The sequence below is a fragment of the Sander lucioperca genome, chromosome 11 (genome assembly GCF_008315115.2).
Source record: "Sander lucioperca isolate FBNREF2018 chromosome 11, SLUC_FBN_1.2, whole genome shotgun sequence".
NCBI classification, from domain to species: domain Eukaryota; kingdom Metazoa; phylum Chordata; class Actinopteri; order Perciformes; family Percidae; genus Sander; species Sander lucioperca.
This window is the reverse complement of record NC_050183.1, coordinates 39360011-39380010: the sequence shown is the minus strand read 5'-3', so window position 1 is coordinate 39380010 and position 20000 is coordinate 39360011. Positions and strand designations below refer to the sequence as shown.

The following is a 20000-nucleotide window of genomic DNA, read 5'->3' as shown; positions in this document are numbered from 1 at the left end:
CCTATTTTTGTCGTTTGTTCATCTTGTAAAGCTGTTAGCGTTAGCGTGGTACAACGAGAATCCCTTTAAAGAAATATCATTTTAAACAATCAAGTTTTGAACACATTTCTCGCAGCTGAAGAAAAAAAAACGCTTAAGTTATTTAAATGAGCACATAGTTTTACTTAAATTAAAAAGCTATTTGAGTTTCTCATGAAGGCGAAATTGGGAGAAAATATAAATTTAGGATGATTCATAATATGTTTTCTCTCCGGTTTTCTGCGAGATAATCTTTAAAAACAGGGTTGCCGCCCGGCGACGGGGCTTGCCGCCCGGCAACGGAACTGCCCCAACGATTGGCTGGGTCTCCTAGAGGTCTCGTCCAATCAGAAGCACTTATTCCTGCAGTTGGCCAATAGGCCGTGAGTGTGTAATCACGGGGGTGTGGTTTTAGCGATAAAGCGGCAGAGCAGAGGGTAACTCTCTGGAAGCTTTTTCGTCCACGAATTGACAGCCAAGCGCTTCACATGCAACTTACCATTTTTTTTCCTTTCCTATACTATATATATAAATATATATACACACTCGCACACACACACACTCTTACGACCATCCAGCGTCGAACAAAAGTGAATTTAAGTGAAAAATGTACAAAAAAATGAACAAAAAAAAAATCTGCATGTTCTAGTGTTAGTGACAAATTTTTTCCATAGATGACGTAGTAAGTGAGATAAAGACACTATATTGTAAACCCAACATCAGGCACTTGCCAGCAGCCGTTTGCTGATTATTTTGGCCCCGTCAAGGCCTTTTCTATCGCTCTCCTTCACAAACAACCAGCTCTCTTTCGCTTCTCGGCATCTCTCCATACTTTTATTTATTTCTACTTCCTTCCCTTCCTAGCCTGGCTCCGCCCTCCTACGTACTTCCGCTCAATTTTCATTCATATATTCGTGGGTTTTCTCCGGCTAAATCTCAAAACAGAGGGAGTGGCTGAGAACGATGACGTTTTGGTCGTGAGCTAGTTTGAGTTATAGTTCCGTAATGGTGGAGGAGAAAGATGCGAGCGAAGCCATTCGGTCCGTTGTGGCAACGCTGCTGAATATCCAGAAGTTAAAGCCCGAGCAAGAACAATTTTTGCTGAGTTGTGTTGGTGGCCATGATGTTGTGGCCCTCCTCCCCACGGGGTTCGGGAACAGTTAGATTTTCCAGCTCGCTCTGTTAGTGGTGAAGGAGTTGGCTAAGGCTAACGCTAGCGATGCTAAGCCGATGTCACGACCAAACGTTAGCGATTGGTTACAGCAGATCCAGAGTGGCTCTGGGCAGATCCAATAGTTTTAAACTTCAACAGAGTACCCGCCTTCAAGGAAGTTAACACTTGTCAGTGGAGGGAGGCCAGACTCTCTGGACAAATTAAATGTACCAGAGTCTGGTAGGACCAGGCTAATGTACTAGAGTCTGGTAGGACCAGGCTAGTGTACCAGAGTCTGGTAGGACCAGGCTAGTGTACCAGAGTCTGGTTGGACCAGGCTAATGTACTAGAGTCTCGTAGGACCAGGCTAGTTCCCTTCCAACTCCCATTTCCTTTTTGTCCTTCGGCAACAAAATCGATTCTGCTTTTTTTTGTTCCAAGACGTTTTTTTCATCCTCTTTCATCTGTACGTTATCAAATTGCACGAAAACAATTGTTCCTCATCAATGTGCCTTGAGCTACGGTCCAGTCCTGAGAGGTTGCACGAGACCCAATGTGGAGAGTCTTGTTTCATTGTTTTTGTCCTCTTTTCTTTATTTCTTAATTCATCCTCCAAACCTGAGGTTTTTGTAGGTAACTGGAGCAAGCCTTAAAGGTACACTGTGTAGGAATTTCTCCCATCTAGCAGTGAAATTGTATTTTGCATTCAAACGAATAGTGCTCTCTAGCTCGCTTTTTCAAATGCGTGTTGCAACTACGGTAGCCGTTATGTACCAAGAAGCTACGAGAACATGTCTTCCAATTTTGCTTTTTTTGGCGACAAGGATTCCTTCTCCTGTGGCTCGGCATAAGTATGATCCTCCATTATGAACTAAAGTGCGGTGCACGCTTTCAAATTTGCCGGGAAAGTGACGAGCGCCTCTCACTGATCTCCTTCTCCGTCTCAGCTGGTTTCAGTCATGTGACGCTGGTTCTGAACGGAAACGCATTGTGGATTAGCTAGACAGGTAGGCTAGTGCTTACGAAACGACATGGACACCTCCTTGGACTTGCCCGTCCAATGTAAATACAGATAAGAAATTCTTCGCTTACGAGGATAAGTCAGATCATTGGCAGAGGTCATTTTACACCAATGAGGACATATTTATGAATGAAGACATTGAGTTTAGCTAATAAAATACTGAAAACACTGCACAGTGTACCTTTAAAGCTGAAGAGGGAACGCTGTGATTACCAGAATTACTAGCCAGTAATCTCTCAGTTTTAGGAGGTTTTTAAAGGCCTTCGCTGCACTTCTTTCTGCCCCCCCCCCCATCCCCACTCCCAAGTTACCTGCAGCTCTGAGCGGAGACATCACAGGTGAAATCTACACCGGCTAAAATCAGGTCAATCATCTCCAGGTTCCTGCTAACAGGCGAAAACACAGTGATATTTTGTGAAATGAGTAATGATAAGATAAGCCTTTCTATATATATTGCGGCACGGTGGCTCAGTGGTTAGCACTTTCTGCCTCACAGCAAGTTGACACTGCAGAGTTCGATCCCCGGTCCGGGCCTGAGCCTTTCTGTGTGGAGTTTGCATGTTCTCCTCGTGTTTGCGTGGGTTTCCCCGGGTGCTTCTGTTCCCTCCCACCATAAAGACATGCTAGGTAACTAGGATTACAGTTGAAAATTAGGCGCAAAACTGGCACATTTACAGAAATGTTGATTAATGTGCATTGTCCTAATCAAATAAATTAATCTTATGGAATAAATTCATCTTGGGCAGCCGAGAGAACATAAAAATGACGACACATCGCACATAAACACACAATAAAGATATAGTAAACATGCATAAAACATAAACACAAGACCCCCCCCTACCTTCCCCCACACTCACAGGAGAAAGAGAACCCACTGTTAGCAGTATAACGTTAGCTAAAGGCCTAGTTTAGCCGCTAAAAAGGTTTCATTCATGTTAGTTAAAAGTTAGCTGCAAAGACACGGAACAACGTTAGCTTACAGTCTGGTGTAGCAGCTAAAAGTGGTTTGAGGAGGTTCAAAATTAGTACCATCTTCTAGCCAAATGCTGGTTAAATATGCCAACGCGTTCCCACTCCCAACTCGTAAAATACGGACCCTTTTGTCCGCCGTCAAACTAGCAAAAGTGGATTTGGACACGCCAGGCGCTTTACGCCGCGCGCTTAGATTGTTAAAATAGGGCCCTGAGTCATGTAAGCTAAGCTAAGTTTAGTAGTCTAAACTCTTTGGTTCAGTTTAGCAGCTACAACAGTTTGTTTGCAAACTTTCATTGAAATTATAAATGTGTGGGATGACAAGAAAACACATCATACTCATTTCACAAAATGTCTTGATAGCAGTATCTTGATAAACCAGACGGAGCTTATGATTATAATATTTAATAATAATATTACAGTTCTGTTGACCGTGTTTACCCCCATCCAGCCCCTTTATCCTCTCCTTCGTCTGATGGGATGATTTATTCTATTTCTGTTGCTACAATCTCCGAAAAACTGCAAAAACTTACATTTTCAAGTCTTCCTTTTTTTTTTTGGGTTGGTTCTACTTTTTGTTCCCAGAAATGAATAACGAGGACATAAAATATGCAATACATGCTTGCACTCACTTAGACTTCTTTTGTCTTACATTGTAGATTTTGTTTGGTTTTTCTTTACTTTCAACCAAAGTTAGCGTGCACTCGACTGGCATCGTGCTCCGTGGTCGGTCCCTAAAAATGGTGAAGCCAGCCCTGCAGCGTCAGCGTTGCTCCAGCCAAGCTGAGCAGCTGTCGCTCGGGGAATCCTACTTCCTTCCCTCCTTCTTTCCTTCCTTCCTTGCTACCTGTTTTTGATAAACTACCAGACGGCCGCAAAATATTACATTTGGATCTCTCTTTCCTAAAGGTTATTTTATTTCTTTGGTCACAAGCAAAGCCTTAAACAAGTCAAACTTCTTCTCCATCGCGCAGAAAAGACATTTTTGATGACGTCCAACATTTTTAAACACACGCCCTGCCCTGCTTTGGCACAACCTGACGCGAACTCCTAAAATATGGACGCTTGGTCAGTTTCTCTCAGCGCAAAAATCTCCCTTCAGTGTGTATGTAGAACGCACCAGACAGAGCAGCAGCTACGCAGCGCTGTAAGATGACGTATTATAGCGTAACTCTCACCGAAATGCAACCTAGGGTCTTTTTGTGAAATGTATCAGAGTCAAACTTTCGCTTAAAAGCATAATTAGGACGGAAGCGCCACTTTTAAGATTGACCGTATTCTCGTTTTTCGGTCAAATGGCCTTTTGAATGGGAGTGCTAGCGGCACTTTTATGCTAGCCTCAAAATAGCTATTTTTAAAACACTAAGAAGGCTCGACACACCATGAGACTTTGCTCCAAGTATCACCAGGGGCTCTACACCTTAACGAAAGACTTGACAACATTGGTTGTGTACCCAGAGTTTACTAAAAAGAAAGGTTTTGAACAACTCACGTTAGCTGTTGGTTTTTCCGGTCGCCGTCCATCTCGCCGGTCGAAAAGATATTGACCTTGTAGTAAAAAGCAACACTAGAGCACTTCTTGTACGTTAAAATAATGTTTCCAAAATCGTTCCAGTGGTTCGTCAACTCGTAACAGGGTGAACGGCACTTCTGCATTTGCTTTGCGTCTCTCTACCGGCTATAACCGCACTATGCAAGTTTGCCAGAACGGGTAGCTGATCTGTACTTCCAATGAGACATAATGGGACAATTCCTCTTCCAACCTGTAGGGGGACCGAAGCGGGAAAAGTTCTCTAGTGTTGCATTAAAAGGAGCCTGAAACCGAACCCCGTCTAAAAGCCCAATATTCGGCCGAAGCCTAATCCTGGATTTGGTGCATCCCTAGTCCAAAGTGACGGCAATAGTCCCGACCCAGCGCATTTACATGTTATGCTAAAGGAGACTTTTAGCGTCAATAACAACCTGACCAAGCGTCCGTACTTTACGCGATGGGAGTGAGAACGTGTTGCTTCGGCAGAGGTTTCAGTGAGTAAATTGTTTACCCGTTCTGTGTTCAGTCCGTCGGACAGCGGCGGCGTGACTCCGTCAGCTGCGATGGTTTAGTAGTTCCACTTGTGTGGGTTGTGCGTTTTCCTCTTGGGGTCCTATCTTGCACGCAGCGCAAAGCCCGACGCAAGTGTCTTTGCTAGTTTAAGACCGTCCAGCGCCCACGTTGTTTAAATAGCAAATGCACCTGCACCCATCTGTGGCCCATGGGCGTGCTGGTCTTACAGGGAGGTGTGTTCAGGTGCATTCTGGGCGTGCTGGTCTTACAGGGAGGTGTGTTCAGGTGCATTCTGGGCGTGCTGGTCTTACAGGGAGGTGTGTTCAGGTGCATTCTGGGCGTTTTGCTATCTTGAGGCAGCGGAAAGTGATGGCACCATTGACCAACAAAAACCTGGTCTAAAGTCAATAACGCAGCATTTCATTGTTATTTTAACAGAGCATTAGTAAAATGCTCCTAGGCTCGTGCACAGCACACACACACTATGCTTGTTACACACACAGGGACGCACAGCAGCACACACACATGCAGAAGATTACAAATAAAAATATTACGGTGCAAATCCTCCATCATAACAGCAATGCTCCAAGGTCCAAACACGCCTGGCTTTTAAAGGGAATGGGAGATGATCTCTGATTGGTTGATTGCATGTTACGCCCAAAACACACCTCTGATTAATGAAGACACTAAGTACAAGCCTTTAGAACCATGCGCCCGGCACACGGACACTTTTTTCTGCCATCAAACTAGCAAAAGTGGATTTGGACACGCCCTAAACACACCTGCACCAGGCGCTTCACGCCGTGCGCTTACAGTAGATCGTTAAAATAGGGCCCCTGAGTGTGACATGTTTGTTTTGTCTCTCTGTTCTTGCCTACCCTTTAGCCATGCGTTGGGCATTACTTCCTTAATTATCTGCACTAAATATGAAATAAATGACAATAGTGGAAAAAGTATTGCATATAAAAAAAAAAAAAATACAGCTTCCAGGGCTTAAAAAGAGCGAACGGAATTTAAAAAAAAAAAAAATAATAATTGCACGGACATTTTTTGAAGTGTCACAAAAACCTTGTGAAACAGCCTATAGCATCTAATCAGCGACTTTTGGCTGTGTTGTGTGTAAGATAAACGACAAAATTGCACCCTTTTTAAAGAAAGAAAAAATGAAAAAGAGAATATTAAAGCAATAGTTTGGGCAGTGTGTTTTTTTGTTCTTGTGTTGTGTGTGTAATTTAGTTCGGTTGCACTTTACTTGAAGGTAGCTACATAAGAGTGACATGACACATGACACAACACATGGCACGGTCATGAACACATGACTGTCTTATGAACACATGACTGTCTTATGAACACATGACTGTCTTATGAACACATGACTGTCATATGAACACATGACTGTCATATGAACACATGACTGTCATATGAACACATGACTGTCATATGAACACATGACACTGTCATATGAACACATGACTACATGATCATATGAACACATGACACAACACATGACTGTCATATGAACACATGACTGTCATATGAACACATGACTACATGACTGTCATATGAACACATGACTGTCATATGAACACATGACACTGTCTTATGAACACATGACACAACACATGGCACGGTCATATGAACACATGACTGTCATATGAACACATGACACTGTCATATGAACACATGACACAACACATGGCACGGTCATATGAACACATGACACTGTCATATGAACACATGACTGTCATATGAACACATGACACTGTCTTATGAACACATGACACAACACATGGCACGGTCATATGAACACATGACTGTCATATGAACACATGACACTGTCATATGAACACATGACTGTCATATGAACACATGACACTGTCTTATGAACACATGACACAACACATGGCACGGTCATATGAACACATGACTGTCATATGAACACATGACACTGTCATATGAACACATGACTGTCATATGAACACATGACACTGTCATATGAACACATGACACAACACATGGCATGGTCATATGAACACATGACTGTCATATGAACACATGACACTGTCATATGAACACATGACTGTCATATGAACACATGACACTGTCATATGAACACATGACTGTCATATGAACACATGACACAACACATGACTGTCATGAACACATGACACAACACGTGGCGCGGTCATATGAACACATGGCACTGTCATGTGTTCATGACTATGTCATGTCACTCTTATGTAGCTACCTTCAGGTAAAGTGTAACCTTTAGTTCTGGTACAGCAGCGAAGAGACGCAGAGAAAGAGCTAGCTCCTAACGGACGGGAGGGCGGAGCCTGGGAGACGTGTTTGTATCTTGTATAGTTTTATTAATTACACTGATTTTAAAGCTGCCCTATTTTATAATGCAGGACTTTTGTAACATTGATAAAATGAGGAATAACTAGTGTTGTGAATTTTCTGATTGTTTGTATCGAGGCCACATTATACTAGAACTGGTTTTGGGTTTTTTTTTTTTTTTTTCGTTTTTTCTGGGAACTGGATTTAAGTTGTAAACTTTCCTGTTTCCTTATTTTACTTTTTGTCATTATTTTTGCTTTTTGTATGTATTTAAAGAACCTTTTCCTCTGTTCATGGTATAGCATATTCCTGTACTTAAAAAGTATTGGGCACTGTGGTGATAAGACCATTGTAAATGGATGTTACAGTATGCTGTATGTTTTGAAGGTTATGTGTTGCATCAGTGTTGATGAAGCTACATCTACGTAATTCTGAGGGAAATTGGTAAGCAAAGCAAGCGGTTTTTTTTAATGCATTTTAAAGGTTTAGCTGTAGGCCGGAGACGGAGACGTAGCCAGCCAGAAGGATGCCCTACTACACTATTAATGTAGGCTGGAGACGGAGACGTAGCCAGCCAGAAGGATGCCCTACTACACTATGAATGCATCGCGGCATCTTTGTTTGTGTTCACCATTCCATGCAGGAAATAAACAGCTTGATTACGCAACATGATTCTTTTCTTTTCCATCTTGTTTCTTTCTTCACTGGCACACAAGATCATCTTCCTCTTCCTCTTCCTCTTCCTCTTCCTCTTCTTCTTACTCCTCCTCCTCCTCTTCTTCTTACTCCTCCTCCTCCTCTTCCTTTTCCTCTTCTTCTTACTCCTCCTCCTCCTCCTCTTCCTCCTCCTCTTTCTCCTCCTCCTCTTCCTCCCCTCCTCCTCTTCCTCCTCCTCCTCCTCCTCCTCCTCCTCCTCCTCTTCCTCCCCCTCCTCTTCCTCTTCCCCCTTCCCTCCTCCTCCTCCTCCTCCTCCTCCTCCTCTTCTTCTTACTCCTCCTCCTCCTCCTCCTCCTCCTCCTCCTCTTCCTCTTCCTCTTCTTCTTACTCCTCCTCTTCCTCCTCCTCCTCTTCCTCCCCCTCCTCCTCTTCCTCCTCCTCCTCCTCCTCTTCCTCCCCCTCCTCTTCCTCCTCTTCCTCCTCCTCTCCTCCTCCTCCTCTTCCTCCCCCTCTCCTTCCTCTTCCTCCTCCTCTTCCTCTTCCTCTCCTTCCTCTTCCTCCTCATCTTCCTCTTCTTCCTCTTCCACCCTCTCTTCTTCCTCCTCTTCTTACTCTTCCTCCCCCTCTCCTTCCTCTTCCTCTCCTCCTCCTCTTCCTCTTCCTCCCCCCCTTCCTCTTCCTCCTCCTCTTCCTCCTCCTCCCCCTCTCCTTCCTCTTCCTCTCCTCCTCCTCCTCTTCCTCCCCCCTCCTTCCTCCTCCTCTTCCTCCTCCTCTTCTTCCTCTCCTTCCTCTTCCTCCTCCTCTTCTTCCCCCTCTCCTTCCTCCTCCCCTTCCTCCCCCTCCCCTTCCTCCCCCTATCCTTCCTCTTCCTCTCCTCCTCCTCTCCTCTTCCTCCCCCCTCCTTCCTCCTCCTCTTCCTCCTCCTCTTCTTCCTCTCCTTCCTCTTCCTCTTCATCCTCCTCTTCTTCCCCCTCTCCTTCCTCCCCCTCTCCTTCCTCCTCCTCTTCCTCCTCCTCTTCCTCCTCCTCTTCCTCCCCCTCTCCTTCCTCCTCCTCTTCCTCTTCCTCCCTGAGATTTTGGAGGTCAGCTCTGATCTCCGTCCATCTCCACATCCTTCTGCTGCTCATCACGGCCTCATCCTCACGCAGCCAATAATCAGCCGACATTCCTCCTCCACAACACTAGCTATTTCCCGTTTACACACGTATATAAATATCTCAAAACCTTCTCACTCCACACGTCAAATACTGACGCTTGGTAAACAGTCGAAATTAAAAATTGAAATGGTGGAATAATGCAAGAAAGATAAGCAACAACTCAAATCCAACTAGAAGCAAAGTCCCTCGAAGGTGTAGAAGTGAAGAGTTCAAGCTCACTGTGTGGTAGTTTGGAGGCTGAGAAGCCGTAGGAAGCTCACATCCTCCGCAGATCTCGACTAGCAAACACACGAATATCAAAAATCAAAGCCCAGGCTCAGAATACACTTACACGGCTACTTTTTGGTTGCTCTGGCGTTTCCGAGCCCCTAAACCGGAGACATTTGTAGGATTGTGTGAGGCTACATTTTGGTTTATAAAGGAATATGTTCTGCTATGTTTCCCCCTCTCATTCCCTCTGCTCTGTTGTTTCCCCCTCTCATTCCCCCTGCTCTGGCGTTCCCCCTCTCATTCCCCCTGCTCTGGCGTTTCCCCCTCTCATTCCCCCTGCTCTGGCGTTCCCCCTCTCATTCCCCCTGCTCTGGCGTTCCCCCTCTCATTCCCCCTGCTCTGGCGTTCCCCCCTCTCATTCCCCCTGCTCATGGACCATACAACTAGGTGGGCCAACATTTATTGTGAGACTAAGTTGATATACGGGCCGAAAACAAAATTTGTGAGGGGCCGGATTTGGCCCGCAGGCCTTGAGTTTGACACGTGGTGCACGGAGATCGCTTTTGGCTCAAAACTTAACGCTTAAAAACCAAAACGTAACGGTGTAAATGAAGTCTCAGAAAGCCCAAAAGGCCCGACGCTGCATCCAACCAGCTGAACCAACAACTAGCACCACGATGATCACTCACACCTGAACGGACGTTTTTGTAAATGACAAACAAATATGACAAGTGGCCGGGTTGGCTCAGTGGGTAGAGCAGGCGCACATGTACTGCCGTTTATGACGCAGAGGTCCAGCGTTCGAATCCAACCTGTGATGATTTCATGCATGTCTTATCCCCCCCCCTCTCTTTCTCACCTGGCTGTCCCGTCAAAAATTATAGGCGGAAAAATCTGACAAACCCATCTGAGCTTCTGTCTCAAACTCAGCAGTAAATTGTTTAAAAACTTTTTTTTTTTGTGATTTATAACCCTAACCCTAGACACATTTCAGATTCCAACTGTGTTCATACGGCCACAGGACGATACCGGCCCATAGCCATGCTGTCTCTCCACCACAACTGCCATATTATTTCCTTTTGGTCTTTAATTCAAGTAGTGATGAATCCAGGATTCGGCTTCTGATTGGGCTGAATATTGGGCTTTTTGACGGGGTTGGGTTTCTGCTGAACCTTAGAATATTTTGCCATTGAACCGAACCCTACGCTTGCACTACGCGCGCTACGCTGGTCGACGTAATGACGGCGCCGTTGATTACGGGAAGGTGTTTACGTAGGTGGAGCGTTCAATGCAGTAGGCTGTGAGGAAGTGGAAATGGAACTGGTGAGCAGAAAAAGTGTAGTTTGGCAGTACTTTCAGTCAAAAGAAGGCCATTCAAGTCCAGCTACATGTTCAATCTGCAATGCTGATTAGTCTGGTGGTGGCGAGGACCCTAAACTATACACAACATCACCGCTGTTACAACATCTGGTATGAAACATCCGGAAGAATACGAGTTGTGCATGAAGGAATCTACAGACAGCAGCCAGAATGCAGCAACTTCAGGTACGGCAAAGGAAGGACAGTCACTGTTTACTTCATTAATGTGTTTACTGTGTTCATGGACTGAGGATGGGACGAGGATTCAGCAGAATCTCAACCACTGGATTCAGTATTCGGCCAAAACCCCAAAAATCTGGATTCGGTGCATCCCTAAATTCAACATCTATCCTGTAACTGTTAGTGGAAGTGTAGTTTATGGCCTGACTGGACATCCTTTCCTCTGTGTCATCAATCAACTAATTATGGCTGTCAACGGACATTCAGATCATGGCCTGGCCGCACGGACGGACAAATGGACAAACGGACGGACGAGCGGGATATCAACCCTGTTTTGATCGTCCACACTTGCGTTTTGCTCAGCGGGTAACCGTGGGTAACCGTAACGATGAATCGTGCAGCTTCCTCCCTTCAACCCTGAATCCAGGATACTCTGATCCAAAGCTTGTCCGACCAGCAATATGAGCGAGAGCTGGAGTCAAAGACTCTTAAAGAGTCTTAAAGACTCCACAGAAGAAGCACTGTCTTGCATCCCCCTCATCCCTTTGCTTCACCTCCACACTCCCTTGATTTTGGATTTTTTTGGGATATTTTTGCCTTTGAGGAATTCTGCCACTCCATCAGGAAACAGGGTTGAATGAAGGCTGAGCTTTTTAATGCAAAACGCCTTTGTTGTCTTCACGTTTCTCCAAATTCTCCCGGTTTGGGGGGGTGGTGGGTGGGTGGGTGGGTGGGGCGGGGCAGATATTGGGGGGTGGGATCAATGAGACCGGACCGCTGTGCGAGTCTGCCGTTTGGATCGGGGGGGGGGGGGGGAAGTCATTGAATTTGAACGGCTTGAACGTGAAGAGGGGCAGAATTCTTCAGGCTTCAGACCAGGGTATTTTTAATCCATCCAAAGTACTTTTCAATCACTTTAGAGACCTGAGTATGTGAATAATAATCATAAGACTCGAAGAACAATCGTTGGAAGGAAACGGGCAGAGCTTCAGTGAGACTTGAAATCCGCCTCCAGCGGCTTTTAACTGCTCTAAACGGCCAAAAACAAACGCCACCGCCACTGTATAGGCGCAGAAGGAAGACGTCCTTCAGCAGCACCGAAGGAACTATAGCCAACAATATAACGGCCAACAAGTCCAGCTGAAACACACGCGCACACACACAGAGACTCACACACGCACATATACACACACACAGACACACACACACACACACGCACGCACATATACACACACACACGCACATATACACACACACACACACACACAGACACACACATGCACATATACACACATACACACACACACATATACACAAACACACATACACAGACACCCACACACACACACACACACAGAGACACACACACGCACATATACATACACACACACACACACAGACACATGCACATATACACACATACACACACACACATATACACAAACACACACACACACACAGACATACACACATATACACACACACACATACAGAAACACACACACACACACACACACATACACACACATACAGAAACACACACAAACACAGAGACACACACACACACACACACATACACACATACAGAAACACACACAAACACAGAGACACACACACACACACATGCACACACACATACACACACATGCATACACACACACATACACACACACTCAGACACACACACGCCACCGTGTAGGCGCAGAAGGAAGACATCCTTCATGGGGAAATGAGTATAAATGGCATCACTTTAGAGAGATGAAGGAACGCCGTTTGGACGCGGCGGCAGGTAACACTGAAGCTCATCTGTAATGAATTGCGGTGTCACTGCTCCTTTGCAAAGATATTTATTTATCCGATTGCAAACCCATTACACGGTGCTAAGTGTTAAATCAAGCGAGTGACGGTGGGAGGTTAAGCTGTGACAATTTCAACTTAACTATCATGCTTTTCCTGGCGGGCGTCTCAAAAGCATAGCAGTCTAATCTGCATGAGAACTATGCACTGACTTCAAAACAAACTTCCACACGTACACGTGGACTTTGGTATCTTAACTTATGCGGGAAGATTTCAGCCTCTGCCTTCTTTTAACAATCAGTCCATGTTTAGTTTTTTTTTTTTTTTTCCAGATCCCAGCTTCCTAGGCCTCCTACACGCTGGCTGCATGGCGTGAGCATGGTGTGGCGTGGCGTGTCAGTTGCTTGGCGGCTGCGTGGCGTTTTCTACACCAGAAATGTGTCTGACGCGCTGCTGCTAGCCTCGTCTGTACACATGTATGTTTCCCATTGATAAAATGAAATAATAGCGACAACGTGGGCAGTATTGACGGCAAAATAGGCTCCAGAATATCTCGTTCTGTATTGACAGCTGGTGCAATATTAGAAAATCGATTTTTATTTATTATTATTTTGTTAAATGACATTTATATATCTGCATTTATGTCAAAACCTGGAGACTTTCAAACATCAACATGTCATTTATTAATATATATTCGTGTCAAAATGACATATAAACATCTTTTTGTATCCTATTTTAGCCTGGAAACGCTTCCAAAAATAGGCATCGGTCCTATTTCTAGCATGCACGCATTTTCAGCTCAATGTGTGCGTGTCACGCAGGCAGTGTGCACGCTCTAACCTGTTAACATGGGAGCCGAAATACAAAACGGACACGCCACGCAGCTGACACGCTCACGCCACGCAGCCAGTGGGCAGGAAGCCTTACTGCGGACCGAACGAGTTATACGAAAAACCTGAAAAAGAAATGAAAAATAAAAACCAGCATATTACACGATATATTGAAAAAGATCAAATGTAGTGCCTGTGAAAACCTGTATTATAATTGCTCCTCTGAATACTGAATAACTGTTTGTATAACTGTTGAAATTTCTGACCACCAGTAGCCTTTCGCTGTCTGTCAGGCCCCCTCTGATTATAGCTAATGTACAATAATCATAAAGATATAACTGCATGCTCTTCCATAATCGCCTAGTAAACTGTTACGATGACAAATGAGAAAAAAAACTACAAATACCAGATTTTACTGTTTTGATTCCTCTCTCTCTCTCTCTCTCTCTCTCTTCTTTTGTCTCCCTGTATGCCTCAAACTGTTTTCTGCTCATCTTTTCATCCTCTCATCCTGACATTATCACAGTTTATTGTCATCCATGTGATGTTTGCAGCGGTGGAATGTAACTAAGTACATCTACTCCAGTACTGTCTGTACTTCAGTACATATGTTGAGGTACTTGTACTTTACTTGAGTCTTTTCTTTTCTCACATACACACACACACACACACACACACACACAGATAGACACACACACACAGAGACAGACACACACACACACACACACACACAGACAGACAGAGACACACACACACACACACACACACACACACACACACACACACACACAGACAGACATACACACACACACACACACACAGAGACAGACAGACATACACACACACATACACACACACACAGACAGACAGAGACACACACACACACACACACACAGACAGACATACACACACACACACACACACACACAGACAGACAGACACACACACACACACACACACATACACACAGACACACACACATACACACACAGACACACACACACACACACACACACATACACACAGACACACACACATACACACAGACAGACACACACACACACACACACCAATGCAGGACTTTAACTTGCAACAGAGTATTTTTACAGTGTGGTATTAGTACTTTTACTTAATAATACAGAATACTTAGTAAAGGATCTGAATATTTCTTCCACCGCTGCATGTTTGTGTCACCATGATGACTGCCCCGGGATCAGCGGACCGCCCCAACCTCGCAGGGTTTTAATCCGACAACCTCCAGCTGACTTTAAACATCAGCAAACGCTCGGCTGGTCTGGCCTTCCCGCCCTTTCCCTCCACCCTCCCTCGCACGTTCATCGCGCTCAACAGCGACCGCACGCTTTTTGAGCGTCTCTGGTTCCGTAAGTGTGTTTCCCTCCGTTCAACATCTCCGTTGACGTTTCATTAAATGCTTAAATAAAGAGTTTTAAGCCTGGAACTGAGCCAACCAGCTACGAGATGAAATCGTGACCTTTTAAATATTTGATTCGGCTCAAAAGAACATTTTGAAAATGGCAAAAAAGGCAAAGGTGCAAGACTGTGGACAGAAACTACAGTATCTGCCACTGGCCAAAAGACCCCGGGCTAAAACAACTTTTCTGGGGGAAACCATGTGGCAGATAAACAGGAGCGCGCCTATGTTCCCACAGCCCTATGTTCCCACAGCCCTATGGTCCCACAGTCATATGTTCCCACAGCCCTATGTTCCCACAGCCCTATGTTCCCACAGCCATATGTTCCCACAGCCCTATGTTCCCACAGCCATATGTTCCCACAGCATGTTCCCACAGCCCTATGTTCCCACAGCCCTATGTTCCCACAGCTCTATGTTCCTACAGCCCTATGTTCCCACAGCCATATGTTCCCACAGCCCTATGTTCCCACAGCCCTATGTTCCCACAGCTCTATGTTCCTACAGCCCTATGTTCCCACAGCCCTATGTTCCCACAGCCCTATGTTCCCACAGCATGTTCCCACAGCCCTATGTTCCCACAGCCCTATGTTCCCATAGCCCAATGTTCCCACAGTCATATGGTCCCACATTTCTAAGATTTCTTTCAAAATTAGGCCCTATATGTTCCCACAGTTCCCACATTTCTAAGATCTTTTTCCAAAATTTCCTTTTTCATAAATTTGCATCAGATTTTATCCACCTAACCCTAAAGAAAATGTTGTGGGAGGATAGGGCTTAAATTGAAGGGAAATGTAAGAACACAAGCCCTAATTTTGAAAATGTCCTAGAAATATGGTAACATAGGCACTCTGGGCTCACACGGCCTAATTTTCAGTGGAAAAAAAAATCTTAGAAATGTGGGAACATAGGGCTGTGGGACCTATCTGCTGACCCCACATAATCAGAGTCCTTACGGAGAAAATGTACGGTGGGTTTTACTTCCAGAACAACAACACTGTTGAGCTCTATTGACCAACAGGCTGAGAAATCTCTGCGTGCAGCTCTGGCTCTGATATCCCCATCGTCTTCCTCCCCCAAGCAGTTTCCTGCAGGAGAGCGAATCAATGTCCTCCTCGATCTTTTTCTGCAGCGCTCAGCACTATCCGGGACAGACTCCCCCCTCCCTCCCTCCCTCCCTCCCTCCCTCCTTCCTCACCGAGCCTCCGCTGCGTCTCCCTTAGCAGGACTTCAAACGAGCAGCCGCTCCTCCAGTAAAGGTCTAGAAAGAGAAAGAGGTAGCCAGCAACCTGGGAGACTCCCCCCCCTCTCTCTCTCTCTCTCTCTCTCTCCATCTCTCTTTCTCTCCCCCACTTTTGTCTCCCGGTCCCAGGCCAGCTGGGGTCGATCGCCTCGTCTCGCTCACCTCCAGTTCAGGCTCCTCTCTGTTTTCGACTCGCAGCCTGTCGATGCTCTTTGAAAACTAAACTGTTTCTTCGACTTGTGCATCTCTTTTAGGCCGGGGGAAACTTCGGGCTGACAAACTTTGTTGATGACCGGGCTGTTTTTTTGTGTGTTTTTTTTTTTTTAAAAGGACAATGCCTCTGAGTTTGCAAGTTGTCTGCTTTACATCACTGCTAAAGATTTCCCAGAGAATGTGTTGGCGCTTTACATTTTCCAAATCTCTCTCTCGTAGTGCAGGGTGCAAGTTTCTTTACACCCCTTCAACTTTACACGCTGGGGACGGTTCTTTCGTGCGATTAATTTCAACATCAATGTATTTTTTTCAACCGTTGTTTTTGTCACGAGTTCTTTCACACAGAACGCAAATCTTACTTGGCTGGCTGGTTGGTTCCGCCGTGCTTTCATGCTGCATCGGTTACAGAGAATGAGCTGAACAGCAGGCTGGGTCTAACGTTAGCGGTCCGCTGACCCACTGCCGCTGGGTGTAACGTTAGCAGTCCGCTGACCCACTGCCGCTGGGTGTAACGTTAGCGGTCCGCTGACCCAGTGCCGCTGGGTCTAACGTTAGCGGTCCGCTGACCCACTGCCGCTGGGTCTAACGTTAGCGGGCCGATGACCCACTGCCGCTGGGTCTAACGTTAGCGGGCCGATGACCCACTGCCGCTGGGTCTAACGTTAGCGGGCCGATGACGCACTGCCACTGGGTCTAACGTTAGCGGTCCGCTAACCCACTGCCGCTGGGTCTAACGTTAGCGTTAGCATGCGAAAACTCCAGCGTTGTCGCATGAACTAGCAAAAACCGCCGATGTCGTCTAACGCAGATTTACTTATGCTTATACGTTTCGTGAGTCTACATTAAACGCACTACAGGGGTTCAATTTTTTCAACTTTGTAGGGGGCACTAGCGAGCCATATTTGTGCGCCTATTCCCGAAACCCTTAAAATATAAAATTTTTCACCAGGACTGATGCGTGTGCAAAGTTTGGTGAGTTTTTGAGTATGATAAGGTCCCCAAAAAGGCAATTCATTGCGCGGAAGAAGGAAGGAAGAAAAATAATAATAATTCCTTCAGTTTCAATAGGGCCTTCGCCGCTGTCGGCGCTCGGGCCCTAAATATTACGGTGCAAATCCTCCATCATAACAGCAATGCTCCAAGGTCCAAACGCGCCTGGCTTTTAAAGGGAATGGGAGATGATCTCTGATTGGTTGATTGCATGTTACGCCCAAAACACCCCTCTGATTAATGAAGACACTAAGTACAACCCTTTAGAACCATGCACCCGGCGCATGGACCCTTTTTTCTGCCGTTAAACTAGCAAAAGTTGATTTGGGAACGCCCTAAACACACCTGCACCAGGCGCTTCACACCGTGACCTCAGATTGTTAAAATACGGCCCTTAGCGTTTCTCCTTTAGCGTTTCACGTGGCCTGTCGCCCAGCCCTCTGGAGGCGATGCTAACTTTAGCAAACCCACGACAATCTCGAGGAAGGAGAGCTTTATCTTATCTTTACATCCCTGTCCGAGCGTCCGGCGGCTCACGTTCCCGCTGCAGTCTAAGTCACACATTCACATCATCACGCCGTCTTCACGTATCCCATCATCCCCCCTTTCTCACTGCCCAAACCCCCCCCCCCCCCACGAAAAAACACACGACATCCGTCATCCTGGTCCTTCCATCAACGCCATCACTGACTCCATCTCCCAGTCCCTCCAGAAAAACGTGATTATGCGATCTCATAATTCAACGCATAATCAGCCAAAGTCTGCATATTTCGTTGCAAAAAAAGTCACACATATATCTTAGCAGAAAGTTGAAAAATGTTGCGTTTACTTCACACAAGAGCAGCCGTTTTCCCCTGTTGCCATGGGAACGTTATGAAGTGACGTAATTACGCATCATCGAAAAGCTGCAAACCCCGCGATGAAGCCGCGATGAAGCCGCGATGAAGCCACGATGAAACCGCAGTTTTTGCAAGTTCCCGCAATTTCATCACATCAAATTGCAGAAATATCCCGCATATTCCATCGCAGAAAGAAAACGTGCCGCATAATCAAGGATTTTTGCCCGCAACAATCACAAAAAAACTCCACATTTTTCTGGAAGGACTGCTCTCCATCTCCATCTCCATCCTCACCCAGAACTGACTTAACCCTTGTGCCTCTACAACTCTTTAATGGAACAGGGCGGTGTTTTCTACCGATCCTCAATCTGGTGTTACACTCTTTTTGTTCAATGTTAACTAGTTTCCATTAGTTGTGTCCGCTGCCATTGTTGTCCATCCTTCTGAAGTGTTCTGAAGCTGTGAGTTTTGCACTGATTTCTTCGGTCGTCACTTTGTTGTCTCTGTGTGTTTTTTCGTTTGTTTGTTTGTTTTTTCTCTTCTCCGTTTCTTCCCCTTTTTTTTCCGACTGTTGTTTGTTGTGTTGAACTGGTGAAGCGTTGGCCCATCTCTCTCGGCCCCATTAGTGACTCCATGTCCACGCAGATCTCAATTTACTGGAAGCAAGATGTGCATTTCCTATGCAACAACGACGAAAAAAATAAAGATGCTATGCTGTATCGACCGTCTCTCTGGGTGTCTTTCTGTTTTTATTCATGCGTGTGTTCATGTCTGTCTATCTGTCTGTCTGTCTGTCTGTCTGTCTGGCTGGCTGTCTGGCTGTCTGTCTGTCTCTCTGTCTGTCTCTCTGTCTCTCTGTCCGTCTGTCTCTCTGTCTGTCTGTATGTCTCTCTGTCTGTCTGTCTGTCCGTCTCTCTGTCCTGTCTCTGTCTATCTGTCTGTCTCTCTGTCTGTCTGCTTGTCTCTTTGTCCTCCTGTCTCTGTCTGTCTGTCTGTCTGCCTGTCTCTCTGTCCTCTTGTCTCTGTCTGTCTGTCTGTCTGTCTGTCTGCCTGTCTGTCTCTCTGTCTCTCTGTCCTCCTGTCTCTGTCTGTCTCTCCTCCTGTTTCTGTCAGTCTGTCTGTCTGTGTCTCTGTCCGTCTCTCTGTATCTCTGCCTGTCTGTCTGTCTGTCTGTCTGTCTGTCTCTCTGTCCTCCTGTCTGTCTGTCCGTTTATCTGTCTGTCTGTCAAACTCAGGTGTATTTATTTGTACCATCTGATCCATCCAAAGTGTAAACAGCGATCCGCACAAACTTATATCCATTTATAACTTCAATGCAAACTGGGGAGTTACTCAACATATACTGATAAAAACAATACAAAAATGGTTCCTACATTGGACAGAGAGACAGAGAGACAGACAGAGAGAGAGAGAGACAGAGAGACAGAGAGACAGAGAGACAGACAGACAGAGAGAGAGACAGAGAGACAGAGAGAAGGACAGAGAGAGAGAGAGAGAGACAGAGAGACAGAGAGACAGAGAGACAGAGAGACAGACAGACAGAGA

The 20000-nt window shown here is 45.7% G+C and overlaps 2 protein-coding genes across 2 annotated transcripts in view; both read left to right on the top strand.

The window, feature by feature from the left end:
* Positions 1-120, top strand: part of LOC116039064 (nuclear factor 1 A-type-like) — a 28796-nt gene extending 28676 nt beyond the window's left edge. The window contains exon 7 of the mRNA XM_031283803.2: positions 1-120. This exon is cut by the window's left edge and continues 1447 nt beyond it. The gene's annotated coding sequence lies outside the window, so the exon portion shown is untranslated.
* LOC116034448 (nuclear factor 1 A-type-like) overlaps positions 1-20000 on the top strand; it is a 380609-nt gene that overhangs the window by 240567 nt on the left and 120042 nt on the right. The gene's annotated exons all lie outside the window — the stretch shown is intronic.